This window comes from Phyllobates terribilis, unplaced genomic scaffold, assembly GCF_046119375.1.
Source record: "Phyllobates terribilis strain yellow unplaced genomic scaffold, ASM4611937v1 Scaffold_7__3_contigs__length_470593459, whole genome shotgun sequence".
Classification (NCBI taxonomy): domain Eukaryota; kingdom Metazoa; phylum Chordata; class Amphibia; order Anura; family Dendrobatidae; genus Phyllobates; species Phyllobates terribilis.
Genome location: NW_027362767.1, coordinates 218,737,057 through 218,751,588, shown reverse-complemented (window position 1 = coordinate 218,751,588; position 14,532 = coordinate 218,737,057). Strand labels below are relative to the sequence as shown.

Genomic DNA, 14,532 nt, shown 5'->3' with positions numbered 1-14,532 from the left:
GGAGGAGTCAGACTGCAGCCACAGAAGTGTGCCCTGTCTGGACTACATCATGTAACTACTACTATGCCCAAAAGTGACAAAAATATTCTAGGAGTGATATAAAGACATCTGCGCCGTGTGCTCTGCACATACAGCTCTGCACCGTGTGCTCTGCACATACAGCTCTGCGCCGTGTGCTCTGCACATACAGCTCTGCACATACAGCTCTGCACCGTGTGCTCTGCACATACAGCTCTGCGCCGTGTGCTCTGCACATACAGCTCTGCACATACAGCTCTGCGCCGTGTGCTCTGCACATACAGCTCTGCACCGTGTGCTCTGCACATACAGCTCTGCACCGTGTGCTCTGCACATACAGCTCTGCGCCGTGTGCTCTGCACATACAGCTCTGCACTGTGTGCTCTGCACATACAGCTCTGCACATACAGCTCTGCACCGTGTGCTCTGCACATACAGCTCTGCACATACAGCTCTGCGCCGTGCGCTCTGCACATACAGCTCTGCGCCGTGCGCTCTGCACATACAGCTCTGCACCGTGCGCTCTGCACATACAGCTCTGCGCCGTGCGCTCTGCACATACAGCTCTGCACATACAGCTCTACACCGTGTGCTCTGCACATACAGCTCTGCACATACAGCTCTGCACATACAGCTCTGCACCGTGTGCTCTGCACATACAGCTCTGCACCGTGTGCTCTGCACATACAGCTCTGCGCCGTGTGCTCTGCACATACAGCTCTGCACCGTGTGCTCTGCACATACAGCTCTGCACATACAGCTCTGCACATACAGCTCTGCGCCGTGCGCTCTGCACATACAGCTCTGCGCCGTGCGCTCTGCACATACAGCTCTGCACCGTGCGCTCTGCACATACAGCTCTGCGCCGTGCGCTCTGCACATACAGCTCTGCGCCGTGCGCTCTGCACATACAGCTCTGCACCGTGTGCTCTGCACATACAGCACTGCGCCGTGCGCTCTGCACATACAGCTCTGCACCGTGTGCTCTGCACATACAGCACTGCGCCGTGCGCTCTGCACATACAGCACTGCGCCGTGCGCTCTGCACATACAGCTCTGCGCCGTGCGCTCTGCACATACAGCTCTGCACCGTGCGCTCTGCACATACAGCTCTGCGCCGTGCGCTCTGCACATACAGCTCTGCACATACAGCTCTACACCGTGTGCTCTGCACATACAGCTCTGCACATACAGCTCTGCACATACAGCTCTGCACCGTGTGCTCTGCACATACAGCTCTGCACCGTGTGCTCTGCACATACAGCTCTGCACATACAGCTCTGCGCCGTGCGCTCTGCACATACAGCTCTGCGCCGTGCGCTCTGCACATACAGCTCTGCACCGTGCGCTCTGCACATACAGCTCTGCGCCGTGCGCTCTGCACATACAGCTCTGCACATACAGCTCTACACCGTGTGCTCTGCACATACAGCTCTGCACATACAGCTCTGCACATACAGCTCTGCACCGTGTGCTCTGCACATACAGCTCTGCACCGTGTGCTCTGCACATACAGCTCTGCGCCGTGTGCTCTGCACATACAGCTCTGCACCGTGTGCTCTGCACATACAGCTCTGCACATACAGCTCTGCACATACAGCTCTGCACATACAGCTCTGCGCCGTGCGCTCTGCACATACAGCTCTGCGCCGTGCGCTCTGCACATACAGCTCTGCACCGTGCGCTCTGCACATACAGCTCTGCGCCGTGCGCTCTGCACATACAGCTCTGCGCCGTGCGCTCTGCACATACAGCTCTGCGCCGTGTGCTCTGCACATACAGCACTGCGCCGTGCGCTCTGCACATACAGCTCTGCACCGTGTGCTCTGCACATACAGCACTGCGCCGTGCGCTCTGCACATACAGCACTGCGCCGTGCGCTCTGCACATACAGCTCTGCGCCGTGCGCTCTGCACATACAGCTCTGCACCGTGTGCTCTGCACATACAGCTCTGCACATACAGCTCTGCACCGTGTGCTCTGCACATACAGCTCTGCACATACAGCTCTGCACATACAGCTCTGCGCCGTGCGCTCTGCACATACAGCTCTGCGCCGTGCGCTCTGCACATACAGCTCTGCGCCGTGCGCTCTGCACATACAGCTCTGCGCCGTGCGCTCTGCACATACAGCTCTGCGCCGTGCGCTCTGCACATACAGCACTGCGCCGTGCGCTCTGCACATACAGCACTGCGCCGTGCGCTCTGCACATACAGCGCTGCGCCGTGCGCTCTGCACATACAGCGCTGCGCCGTGCGCTCTGCACATACAGCTCTGCGCCGTGCGCTCTGCACATACAGCTCTGCGCCGTGCGCTCTGCATATACAGCTCTGCACATACAGCTCTGCACCGTGCGCTCTGCACATACAGCTCTGCGCCGTGCGCTCAGCACATACAGCTCTGCGCCGTGCGCTCTGCACATACAGCTCTGCGCCGTGCGCTCTGCACATACAGCTCTGTGCCGTGCGCTCTGCACATACAGCTCTGTGCCGTGCGCTCTGCACATACAGCTCTGCACCGTGCGCTCTGCACATACAGCTCTGCACCGTGCGCTCTGCACATACAGCTCTGCGCCGTGCGCTCTGCACATACAGCTCTGCGCCGTGCGCTCTGCACATACAGCTCTGCGCCGTGCGCTCTGCACATACAGCTCTGCGCCGTGTGCTCTGCACTGTGTGCTCTGGTAGACTCCATTCTAAATAAGGAAGGAGTCACTGACTGTGGTGGCCCCTCCCCGGGCCGTGGCGATTGGTGACCCCCCTTCGCTGCCCCTTACTGACCAGTGATCCTGAAGTCCCCAGAAGGGTCCAATGAAGAGGCCGTCCCATGGATACATAAACACTTGGACATCCCACATTACTTCCTTTCTTTGTTGGTCCCGGACTCGAACGTCGCTATGGACAATTCAAGATCAGGTCAGATTGCTGAGGCCCTCCGGGCTGGGTTTGCACAGGGGGGCGAGCGCTGGTTACAGGCCCTCATGTCTGGGCTCAGCGCTCATCCCCCTGGCCCCAGCTCTAAATCCCCAGATCACCCTGTCCCAGGCCCTCAACCCCTTATGGGAACGTCATATTCCCCAGACCCAGTCCCCTCACCCCTTGGGCCCACTCACCCACTCCATTGGCATCAAGTTCCGCCAGGAAGGCGGTTTCCCCCACTCAGAGTGCTGCGGTCTGATCCCCTGGGACAGGGGACTGCGCTCCTGCCGCTGCCCAGCCCTGTCCTCCATTCTTGCCCGGCCGCCGCAGCCGCACAGCTGCAGGACTCTCAGCTGGGCACACTCCCTGGCGCAGGGGAGCGGGCAGCTGTCGCGGCTCGGCGGCAGCGTGACGGCGCAGGAGAGCGGGCATTTGAGAGGGGTCGCCGGGCACGCGCCGGCACAGGGGGGGGCGTGGCTGGAGAGCCGGCAGCGCTCAATGCGCATATGTCGGGCGCGTGCCCGCCGCACGTGACACTGTAGGCCGCGCCCCCCAGTCCAGGATGCTGTGGGGCAGAGCAGGAGGCTGCGTCTCATGCGACGGTGGGCCCTGCGCCTCACTCAAAGCTGGCGCAGGGCTCCGCTGCACTAATTAATGAGTGGGGGTTTTCTTCGGTGTTGGCGGCGGGCGCGGAGTGGATTCTGGGCTCCTGCCCGCCTCCGGCGCTGGAGACTACATGGAGCCCGTTGTCCCACACCCGACAGAACACACCCGTCCCGCATCCCGCTTATGGGCGCCCTGGAGAGCGGAGGTTCAGGCGGCACTCCCGCCCTCCAGAGCGCTTTAGGCACAGCACCCCGCAGCCACACATAAGAAGCTGCCGGCCACATATTAATCAGTCCCTGCCCTCTCAACACACAGCAGGGGCTGTGGCAGAGCAGAGCTCCGGACGGGAATCCTCTGCCGGGGGCTGTGCTCTGCCTCCCCCCCCCAAACACCCCCCCGCAGAAAAGCCACTAATAAAAATAATAGAAAAAGTTCCCAAAGCAGAACACAAGACACTACACAACCAGAGGACATGGCGGCCCCTGTAATCACCGCAGCCCACCTAACGCCCAGTCACAGTATCAATACCGCCCTGATGGACACTACATGGAGCTTAAACGCTTCAGCGCCCATCCTCCCCTCCTCCATATACCCCTATGATAGCACAGCGACGCACGCGCTTGACACCGCAATAGCATCGCAGCACCAGATTGTAAATGTATTAGGTAATGTTCCCCTGACGCCCATCAGCTGGCCACAAATAGCACCGACATGTCCCTGCGGGACGCATGTAAACGGCACAGAACCCCCCCATACACCCTCACGGACAGAGAGACACCAGGCGTACTCGCTCCAGGCGAACTCGCCGTAGTTCCTCCTCCGACAGATCTACACCATCACACACAAGTCACCGGCAAAGGAAGCGGTCGTCTCAAACAAAGCGGAGATCAGCATCCCACAGGAGGGGTCACAGGTCAAGGTCCTCAAGGAGGCGCTCACCATCATCAGAGATGTCGAGCCCCAATAGCCGCTTGGACCGATCCCGTCCTCCGGGGGACAGAAATGATACAATGGCACTCTCCAGAGCTTACAGCCTGCACGATGCAACGATTTCACGCAGGTCTACGAGCAGAGGCACGCCGCTCACCCCGATCGAGACTGGTGCCGGAGTTCCTCCACACATCGGAGTCCCTGAAATGGGAAATAATAACACCAACTTAATAGCGGCCCTTAAGGCCCTGGTCGAACAACTATCCACGCCACCAGGCGCGGTACATAATGCTACAAAAACAACTCCACCATTATCCAGCGTACACAAGGACACATTATTTTGCTGGATTAGCCCACTAGGTTCACACATAGACGAGGAAACAAGAATTAAAATATGGAATAATGACTACATCGACATTTGGTCCCTAGTATCCACGGACCAACATACTATAGACAAAGAGAGAAGGATAGCCGACAGACCATTCGACAGAAACAGACAAAAGGTCGCAAAGACAATGAGTAACTGGTTACAGGCATTTTCGGTGCTGGGTTGCATTATGGGCCAAAAGCATCCGGAACGCTGCTCGGAACTATTCATATACCAGGATATGGTGTATAACTCGTACAAAGCTCACGGCGGTTCAGCATGGTGGCGCTACGACGAAGAGTTCCGGAGGCGGTTGGCCCTGCAACCACAACTAGGCTGGGGGGGTTAAAGCTACAGACATATGGTTGTGACTAATGCTGTCACAGAAACACCATCCCTTTCCAACAACGGCTACTGGACAACCGGCAACAGCAGGCCAAAATTCAGTGGTCGTACGTAGACCAGGGGCCTGCTGGCAGTACAATGAGGGACACTGTCGTTTCTATGCCTTATGCAGATACAAGCATGAATGCTCAGCCTGCAGGGCAGCCCACCCCGCAGCAAGATGTTCTCGTCCCGCAAGCAAATTATCAATTAAACTCCTGCAGTCAGAATCCAAGGACCCCAGTGAGCGTAAACGCGATGGGCCCCTGGCTAGACCAATATCCTAAGAAAGATGCAGCGGGGCAGTTACGTTTTGGTTCACATACAGTTTTTTCATCCCTTTCAAACTTAATAAATCGCCTACCTTTGCAAATAACCTTAAATCCGCAAGAGAGCACCCCCAAATACTTAAACAAAAAATACAAAAGGAAGTAGCCCTAAGAAGAATAACGGGCCCTTTCCCAACACCACCATTCAGTAACCTAAGAGTTTCCACTCTGGGAAGAATCCCCAAAAAAAGAGTCAGGTTCATTCCAGCTGATCCATCATTTATCTTACCCAAAAGGAGAGTCTGTGAATGACGGTATTTCGTCTGAAGACGCCTCTGTCTTCTACGCGTCGTTCAAAAGAGCAGTAATGTTAGTACGCGATGCGGGGCCCGGAGCGCTGCGCGCTAAATCCGACATAGAATCCGCCTTTCGCCTACTTCCGGTACACCCAGATTGCTACCACCTGTTGGGATGCCAAGTGGACAATGAATACTTCTACGACACTTGCCTCCCAATGAGTTGTTCAATATCTTATTACTTCGAACTATTCAGTTCCTTCCTAGAATGGGTGCTGAGGTACGAAACCGGCAATAGGTCCGTCACACATTACTTAGATGACTTCCTATTCATTGGACCCAAAGACTCAAAGTAATGCCAATCATTACTCAACGAATTCACAAACATCTGCTGTCGGTTTGGAGTCCCATTATGCCAAACAAAAACCATAGGCCCCACAACAAAGCTATCGTTCTTAGGCATCGAAATAGACACCACGGCAAGGTTGTTCTGCCTCCCAACGGAAAAAATACAAAAAACATTACACCTGATCAAGGGATTTTGCGCAGTACGTAAAGTAATACTACAACAGATGCAAGTGTTACTAGGGCTCCTCGTGTTTGCGAGCCAGGTGATGCCAGTCGGAAGGGTTTTTTCTCGTCGTTTATCCCTCTCAACAAAACGTGCATTAAAACCGAGTCATAGAATCAGAATCACGAGGCAGCTTCGGGCGGACTTAGAGGTGTGGAAAACCTTCTTATAATCATTCAACGGTCACACGATATTTATGTCAGCAGAACAGTCCAACATTGAACTAAGATTATTCACCGGGGCGGCAGAATCGGGCGGATATGCAGCGATACTAGATAATCAGTGGTGCACAGGCTTATGGCCTCCGTATTGGTCTGAATAAGGGCTGGCAAAAAAACAGACACTCCTGGAACTCTTCCCAATAGTGGTAGCAATAGAAATATGGGGCGCGCGCCTGGCGAACAAAAATATATGCTTCATAACAAAAAACACCAGCCTAGCACACTGCATTAATAAGATGGCATTATCGTCTCTCCCAGTGCTAGGCCTACTACGCCGGCTAGCATTCCTGTGCCTACAACACAATGTATGGGTCCGCGCTAGCCACGATGCTGAGGGGTCCAACGCTGCTGCTAACGCTTTATCACTATTCAATTGGCAGGTTTTCAGAGAGCTCCTCCCCAACGCCCACCCGTCGGGTACCAGTTGCCCCCCATCCATCTGGGATATAGTGGCGAACAGCTGATGCCATTAATCAGAGCGTCAGTCGACGTGGCAAGTTTACGGTAAGGCATGGGAAGAGTAGACACGACTAGTAGCAGGCAGACGGGTTGACCAATGTGAACAAGCCAGATTACAAGTCACCATAGAATTTCTCCACCAGCTAATGATGAGGGGCATATCAGGGGCGTCAGCGCAGCGGTGTCTGACCGGAGTAGCATTTCACTTCCAACTACTGAATTGGGGACATGTGACAAAAAGCTTCATCATCAGACAAGCCTTAAAAGGGTGGAAAAGGGGTCAGCCAAGTCAGGAGTGTAGACGTCCCGTCCCGTGTCACTAAAACTGCTTCCCAAATCATATCCCTAACACCAATAACATGACACTCACAATTTGAAGCAACACTACTGTCTACTGCATTTGCGATCACCTTCTTCGGGGCGCTACGCATAAGCGAATTAGTCCCTCGATCCAAAATTACCACCATAGCCAATAATGCTATATGCATAAGCAATCGAAAACGGACCCAGCGGGCAGGGGCACTTGGGTGCTTTTACAACCCACAAACAGTACACTGTGTCCAGTAACAATAGTAAAATATATACAGCCATCAGGCCACAAAGTAATTTCTTCCTATCACACGTTGACGGAACTCCATTATCAAGATACCAGTTCCAAGCTATATTTAATAAATGCCTAACATCGGCAGGGAACCACCCCAAAGATTACGGGACACACTCATTCCGCATAGGCGCGGCCACGGAAGCAGCTAGAGCAGGACTGTCAGAAACGGAAGTTCAGAGGATAGGGAGAGGGCGATCCACGTGTTTGGCGAGATACATAAGACCGGACTTGTTATCCTAACGTGGTTTGTTTCTTTTACAGGTGACACACAGCCAACAGTGTGGGTGATAGGCCACTCGTACATATACTGGGCAGAAAAAAGGGCGAAAGTCCGCCCAGGTGGGAGGAATATGGGGTTTCATAACACATATTTCACCTGGAGAGGTATTAGAGGCCTGCTATGGCCACAGGTACTAATGGAGGTGATCGAGATAGGGAGAGAGGCTAGATGTCCGGTCATCTTAGTTATACAGGCCGGGGGAAACTACCTCGGTCATTACAAGAGCGCAGAACTAATGGCAATAATGAAGCTAGACACTGAGCGCTTCAGAGAACTTTTCACAAAACTAACTATAGTATGGTCAGAGATTGTGCCGATAGCGGTATGGCAAGGTGCGTGAGACATCACGGCCATCGAACGGACAAGGCGGCTAATAAATATTCGGATGGCAAAATTTGTTAATGAAAGAGGCGGTGTAGTGATACGACACCGAGAGCTGGAAGGAGATAAAGCAGGCCTCATACGGCCCGACGGTGTTCACTTAATGGATATTGGACTGGACATATTCCTGTCATGACTCCAGGACGGAGTGGAACAAGCGTTAAGAGTAATGGATGGGGGTCAGAGTCCTGCATATGAGTACGCAGGATCCTCCGTGACCTGGAAATAGAAAGGGCATGTTGGAGAGTTACACTTGTTGGCCAACTTGCCGGTGTGGAGACACAGGGCATGCTGCAACAAGCTGAATTATTTTGGAAATAAAATGCATTTCTAATGGAATGAGTATAAAGAGTTAATAAAGCTGTGACCGATCCTCACCCATCCAGTTGTAAGAGTTACATTATTGTATTAGCAAGGAAAGGGGGGTGGTAGGGGGGCTGAGCGTAGGGGTTTGGTTGGGGGTCCTCACAGTCTGGTAGACTCCATACTAAATAAGGAAGGAGTCACTGACTGTGGTGGCCCCTCCCCGGTCCGTGGCAATTGGTGACCCCCCTTCGCTGCCCCTTACTGACCAGTGATCCTGAAGTCCCTGGAAGGGTCCAATGAAGCGGAAGGGATGGCTGCCACAAGCCATCCCATGGATACATAAACACCGGGACATCCCACATTACTTCCTTTCTCTGCTGGTCCCGGAGTCGAACGTCCCACCCACCCTTCCTAGTGTGAAGACTGCAAAAAGGACAATCATAGACTTTTCAAGTCACAATGGCCTAGAAATAGAAAGGACATGTTGGAGAGTTGTTGGCCAACTTGCCGGTGTGGAGACACAGGGCATGCTGCAACAAGCTGAATTATTTTGGAAATAAAATGCATTTCTAATGGAATGAGTATAAAGAATTAATAAAGATGTGACCGATCCTCACCCATCCAGTTGTAAGAGTTATATTATTGTATTGTCAAGGAAAGGGGGGGGGGGTGGAAGGGGGGCTGAGCATCTGGGTTTTGTTGGGGGTCCCCACAGTCTGCATATTACAGCTCTGCCCCGTGCGCCCTGCGCATACAGCTCTGCCCCGTGCGCCCTGCGCATACAGCTCTGCCCCGTGCGCTCTGCATATTGTAAGGCGGCGGTGTTCACACCGTGCAGTAACTGAGGCAGTGACCCAAGCAAGTCCAACATAAACAGCTTTTATTTCAGCAACTCACAGGTTAACAGAAAGTCCTCCGGTTCGCAGCCGGGTTAACAGAAAGTCCATACACAATGGTTGCCGGGGACAACGGCAACACCGGGCCGCTCAGAGCCTGACAGGTGCAGAGCTTTCCCAGGCGTGGGTTCAGCCACACTCAATCCTGCTGAGCTTTCCTGCTGTGCTCCTAGCAGGTTGCAACACTGAACAACACTAATCCTTAGTGCAGGGACTTTAAAGGACCTGTGGCAAGAGCCACTGGAAAACCCGGGTTGGAGGGAGGAGGCCGCCCCACTGCCTTCCTGTAGCCTCCTCCAAGAGATGAAGGCCCTGCCGGGTTTTACTTAATCTGCCTTAGCCAGGTAGTCTGACCAAGTGATTGCTCACCTTCATTCCTGCATTGCAGCCGTAGCTGTGTCTGTGACTACAATGCACTCCAATGGATTTAATAGGTCTCTGTATACATTCTGGGGGATATATAACGTCCCTCGTATACGATTCCGGTCACTGCCTCACAATATACAGCTCTGCACCGTGCTCTCTGCATATACAGCGCGGCTCCGTGTGCTCTGCATATACAGCTCTGCACCGTGCTCTCTGCATATACAGCGCTGCTCCGTGTGCTCTGCATATACAGCTCTGCACCGTGCTCTCTGCATATACAGCGCTGCTCCGTGTGCTCTGCATATACAGCTCTGCACTGTGTGCTCTGCATATACAGCGCTGCTCCGTGTGCTCTGCATATACAGCGCTGCACCGTGCGCTCTGCATATACAGCTCTGCACCGTGCGCTCTGCATATACAGCTCTGCACTGTGTGCTCTGCACATACAGCTCTGCACCGTGTGCTCTGCATATACAGTACAGACCAAAAGTTTGGACACACCTTCTCACTTAAAGATTTTTCTATATTTTCATGACTATGAAAATTGTACATTCATACTGAAGGCATCAAAACTATGAATTAACACATGTGGAATTATATACTTAACAAAAAAAGTGTGAAACAACTGAAAATATGTCTTACATTCTAGGTTCTTCAAAGTAGCCACCTTTTGCTTTGATGACTGCTTTGCACACTCTTGGCATTCTCTTGATGAGCTTCAAGAGGTAGTCACCAGAAATGGTTTTCTCTTCACAGGTGTGCCCTGTCAGGTTTAATAAGTGGGATTTCTTGCCTTATAAATGGGGTTGGGTCCATCAGCTGTGTTGTGCAGAAGTCTGGTGGATACACAGCTGATAGTCCTACTGAATAGACTGTTAGAATTTGTATTATGGCAAGAAAAAAGCAGCTAAGTAAAGAAAAATGAGTGGCCATTATTACTTTAAGAAATGAAGGTTTGTCAGTTCAAAAAATTGGGAAAACTTTGAATGTGTCCCCAAGTGCAGTTGCAAAAACCATCAAGCGCTACAAAGATACTGGCTCACATGAGGACCGCCCCAGGAAAGGAAGACCAAGAGTCACCTCTGCTTCTGAGCATAAGTTTATCTGAGTCACCAGCCTCAGAAATCGCAGGTTAACAGCAGCTCAGATTAGAGACCAGGTCAATGCCACACAGAGTTCTAGCAGCAGACTCATCTCTTCAACAACTGTTACAAGGAGACTTTGTGCAGCAGGCCTTCATGGTAAAATAGCTGCTAGGAAACCACTGCTAAGGACAGGCAACAAGCAGAAGAGACTTGTTTGGGCTAAAGAACACAAGGAATGGACATTAGACCAGTGGAAATCTGTGCTTTGGCCTGATGAGTCCAAATTTGAGATCTTTGGTTCCAACCACCGTGTCTTTGTGCAACGCAGAAAAGGTGAACGGATGGACTCTACATGCCTGGTTCCCACCGTGAAGCATGGAGGAGGAGGTGTGATGGTGTGGGGGTGCTTTGCTCGTGACACTGTTGGGGATTTATTCAAAATTGAAGGGATACTGAACCAGCATGGCTACCACAGCATCTTGCAGCGGCATGCTATTCCATCCGGTTTGCGTTTAGTTGGACTATCATTTATTTTTCAACAGGACAATGACCCCAAACACACCTCCAGGCTGTGTAAGGGCTATTTGACCAAGAAGGAGAGTGATGGGGTGCTACACCAGATGACCTGGCCTCCACAGTCACCAGACCTGAACCCAATCGAGATGGTTTGGGGTGAGCTGGACCGCAGAGTGAAGACAAAAGGGCCAACAAGTGCTAAGCATCTCTGGGAACTCCTTCAAGATTGTTGGAAGACCATTTCCGGTGACTACCTCTTGAAGTTCATCAAGAGAATGCCAAGAGTGTGCAAAGCAGTCATCAAAGCAAAAGGTGGCTACTTTGAAGAACCTAGAATATAAGACATATTTTCAGTTGTTTCACACTTTTTTTGTTAAGTATATAATTCCACATGTGTTAATTCATAGTTTTGATGCCTTCAGTGTGAATGTACAATTTTCATATTCATGAAAATACAGAAAAATCTTTAAATGAGAAGGTGAGTCCAAACTTTTGGTCTGTACTGTACAGCTCTGCATTTACAGATCTGCACCGTGTGCTTTGCATATACAGCTTTGCACCGTGTGCTCTGCAAATACAGCTCTGCACCGTGTGCTCTGCGTATACAGCTCTGCACCGTGTGCTCTGCGTATACAGCTCTGCACCGTGTGCTCTGCGTTTACAGCTCTGCACCGTGTGCTCTGCGTTTACAGCTCTGCACCGTGTGCTCTGCGTTTACAGCTCTGCACCGTGTGCTCTGCGTAAACAGCGCTGCACCGTGTGCTCTGCGTAAACAGCGCTGCACCGTGTGCTCTGCACATACAGCTCTGCACCGTGTGCTCTGTACATACAGCTCTGCACCGTGTGCTCTGTACATACAGCTCTGCACCGTGAGCCCTGCGTATACAGCTCTGCACCGTGAGCCCTGCGTATACAGCTCTGCACCGTGTGCCCTGCGTATACAGCTCTGCACCGTGTGCCCTGCGTATACAGCTCTGCACCGTGTGCCCTGCGTATACAGCTCTGCACCGTGTGCCCTGCGTATACAGCTCTGCACCGTGTGCCCTGCGTATACAGCTCTGCACCGTGTGCCCTGCGTATACAGCTCTGCACCGTGTGCCCTGCGTATACAGCTCTGCACCGTGTGCCCTGCACATACAGCTCTGCACCGTGAGCTCTGCACATACAGCTCTGCACCGTGAGCTCTGCACATACAGCTCTGCACCGTGTGCCCTGCGTATACAGCTCTGCACCGTGTGCCCTGCGTATACAGCTCTGCACCGTGTGCCCTGCGTATACAGCTCTGCACCGTGTGCCCTGCGTATACAGCTCTGCACCGTGTGCCCTGCGTATATAGCTCTGCACCGTGTGCCCTGCGTATACAGCTCTGCACCGTGTGCCCTGCATTTACAGATGTGTATATAGAAAGTCCTGGGTCACAGGACCTCTTTGCTCAGACTGACTGCAGCTGATTTGAGGCTGTATTTTCGGGTCAGGAGACCGGCGCTCGGTCATTGCTGCCCGTAGAGAGACTGTGATAAATGGCCGTCAGCCACAGCCATGATAACATGGAAAGAGGGCTGACTAGTCTGGGGAACTAACGCCCCGTCAACTAGTCAAAGCCCTCATTAGCATAATGAAAGCGGAGGGTATAAATACTTTTTTAGAGAATTTAACTGAATTATTTTATACAGGGCTGGATAGGAAGAGGGTTTAATCACATATAGCTGAATGCTGATGGATTCGACTGCACGGGGGACCTGACAGGTTCCCTTTAAATGCCACTATCGAACTCTGTCAGCGACATTTAACACACGCGGGGCATGTCATTCCATGTGCCCATCAGCGCACCCATGAAGTGATTGTGGTTGGCTGATGGGTTTTTATGAGATCAGGGGTCTGTTGAAGACCCCCGTGGTATCATTATGGAGCGCCCTTCATATCCTGCCAGTGGCCAGGCTTCAAAAGAGACCGTGATTTTCACAATATGCAGCAATACTGCGGCATCACTGTATGTAGCACAAGTGATCAGACGATCGCAGCTAAGGAGACTATTAAGAACAGTGAAAAGTAAAAAAACAAAAAAAACAAATCAAAAGTTCACATCACCCCACTTTCCCCAATAAAAATAAAAAAAATATCAAAATATAAAAATAATTAACCTGATCGGAAGCCACCGTAAACTAAAAAAAATTACAGAACGACGAAATTACTATTTCACAAAATATGCTGTAACAAGCAATCAAAACGTCACGTCTATCCCAAAAAGGTCACACAGCTCCATCGACCGAAAAAAAGAAAACATTACAATTCTCGGAAAATGGCGACACAACCAAAAATATATAGAGAGATTTTTTTAAAAACTCAGATTTTTTTCACTACTAAAATAATAAAAAAAATTAGACATGTTTGGTATCGCCGTAATCGTACTGATGAGCAGAATCATATTGTGAGACCATTTTTACCACAAAATGTACACTGTAAAAACAGTTCCCAAAAAGCAAGGTCACAATTGGGTTTATTTTCACAATTTCTCCGCACTTGGAATTTTTTCCCATATTCCAGCACACTATGTGGTAAAATGATTGGTTTTATCCGAAAGTACAACTTGTCCTGCAAAAAAACAAGCTCTCATATGTATCTTCCTCTGTAAAGATACTATTTGCATAAAAGGTGTCTTGTCATGCAAGAGCAAAACGCTCTGGTTTCTAACAACCTGTAACGTGTATTTTAGTCGCAGGTCTGTGTGGGGTCCATGGAGCGGGCTCAGGTGCTGTGAATGCCAGCTGTGTTACACAGCCTGCATCTGCTGGTAACAGCAGTGACCAGAGCAAGCTGAGATCGCCGCTGTCACTTCCAGACAGCAGAGGTATTTAAATGCACTGATTGACAGCGCGCTCCCATCGGCCTCCCCACGACTCCATTGTGTGGTGCTGATGTGTTACCATACCAAGTGGGCTACCATCTAGGGCTGGACTTCATAAGGGAAAATGGATTACACTCTACAAGTCTGAGATATAAGGGGTAACGTTTCTCTTTGTGGAGAGTGACAAGCCAGGCCTGGCATGTCAGAGTAAGGA

At 51.6% G+C, this 14,532-nt stretch overlaps 1 long non-coding RNA gene across 1 annotated transcript; it reads left to right on the top strand.

The window, feature by feature from the left end:
• Positions 1 to 2,780: 2,780 nt before the first annotated feature.
• Positions 2,781 to 9,230, top strand: LOC141154195 (uncharacterized). The gene is made up of 3 exons (XR_012247411.1): positions 2,781 to 2,933; positions 6,961 to 7,084; positions 7,905 to 9,230. It is a non-coding gene; the product is annotated as an uncharacterized lncRNA (long non-coding RNA).
• Positions 9,231 to 14,532: the final 5,302 nt, after the last annotated feature.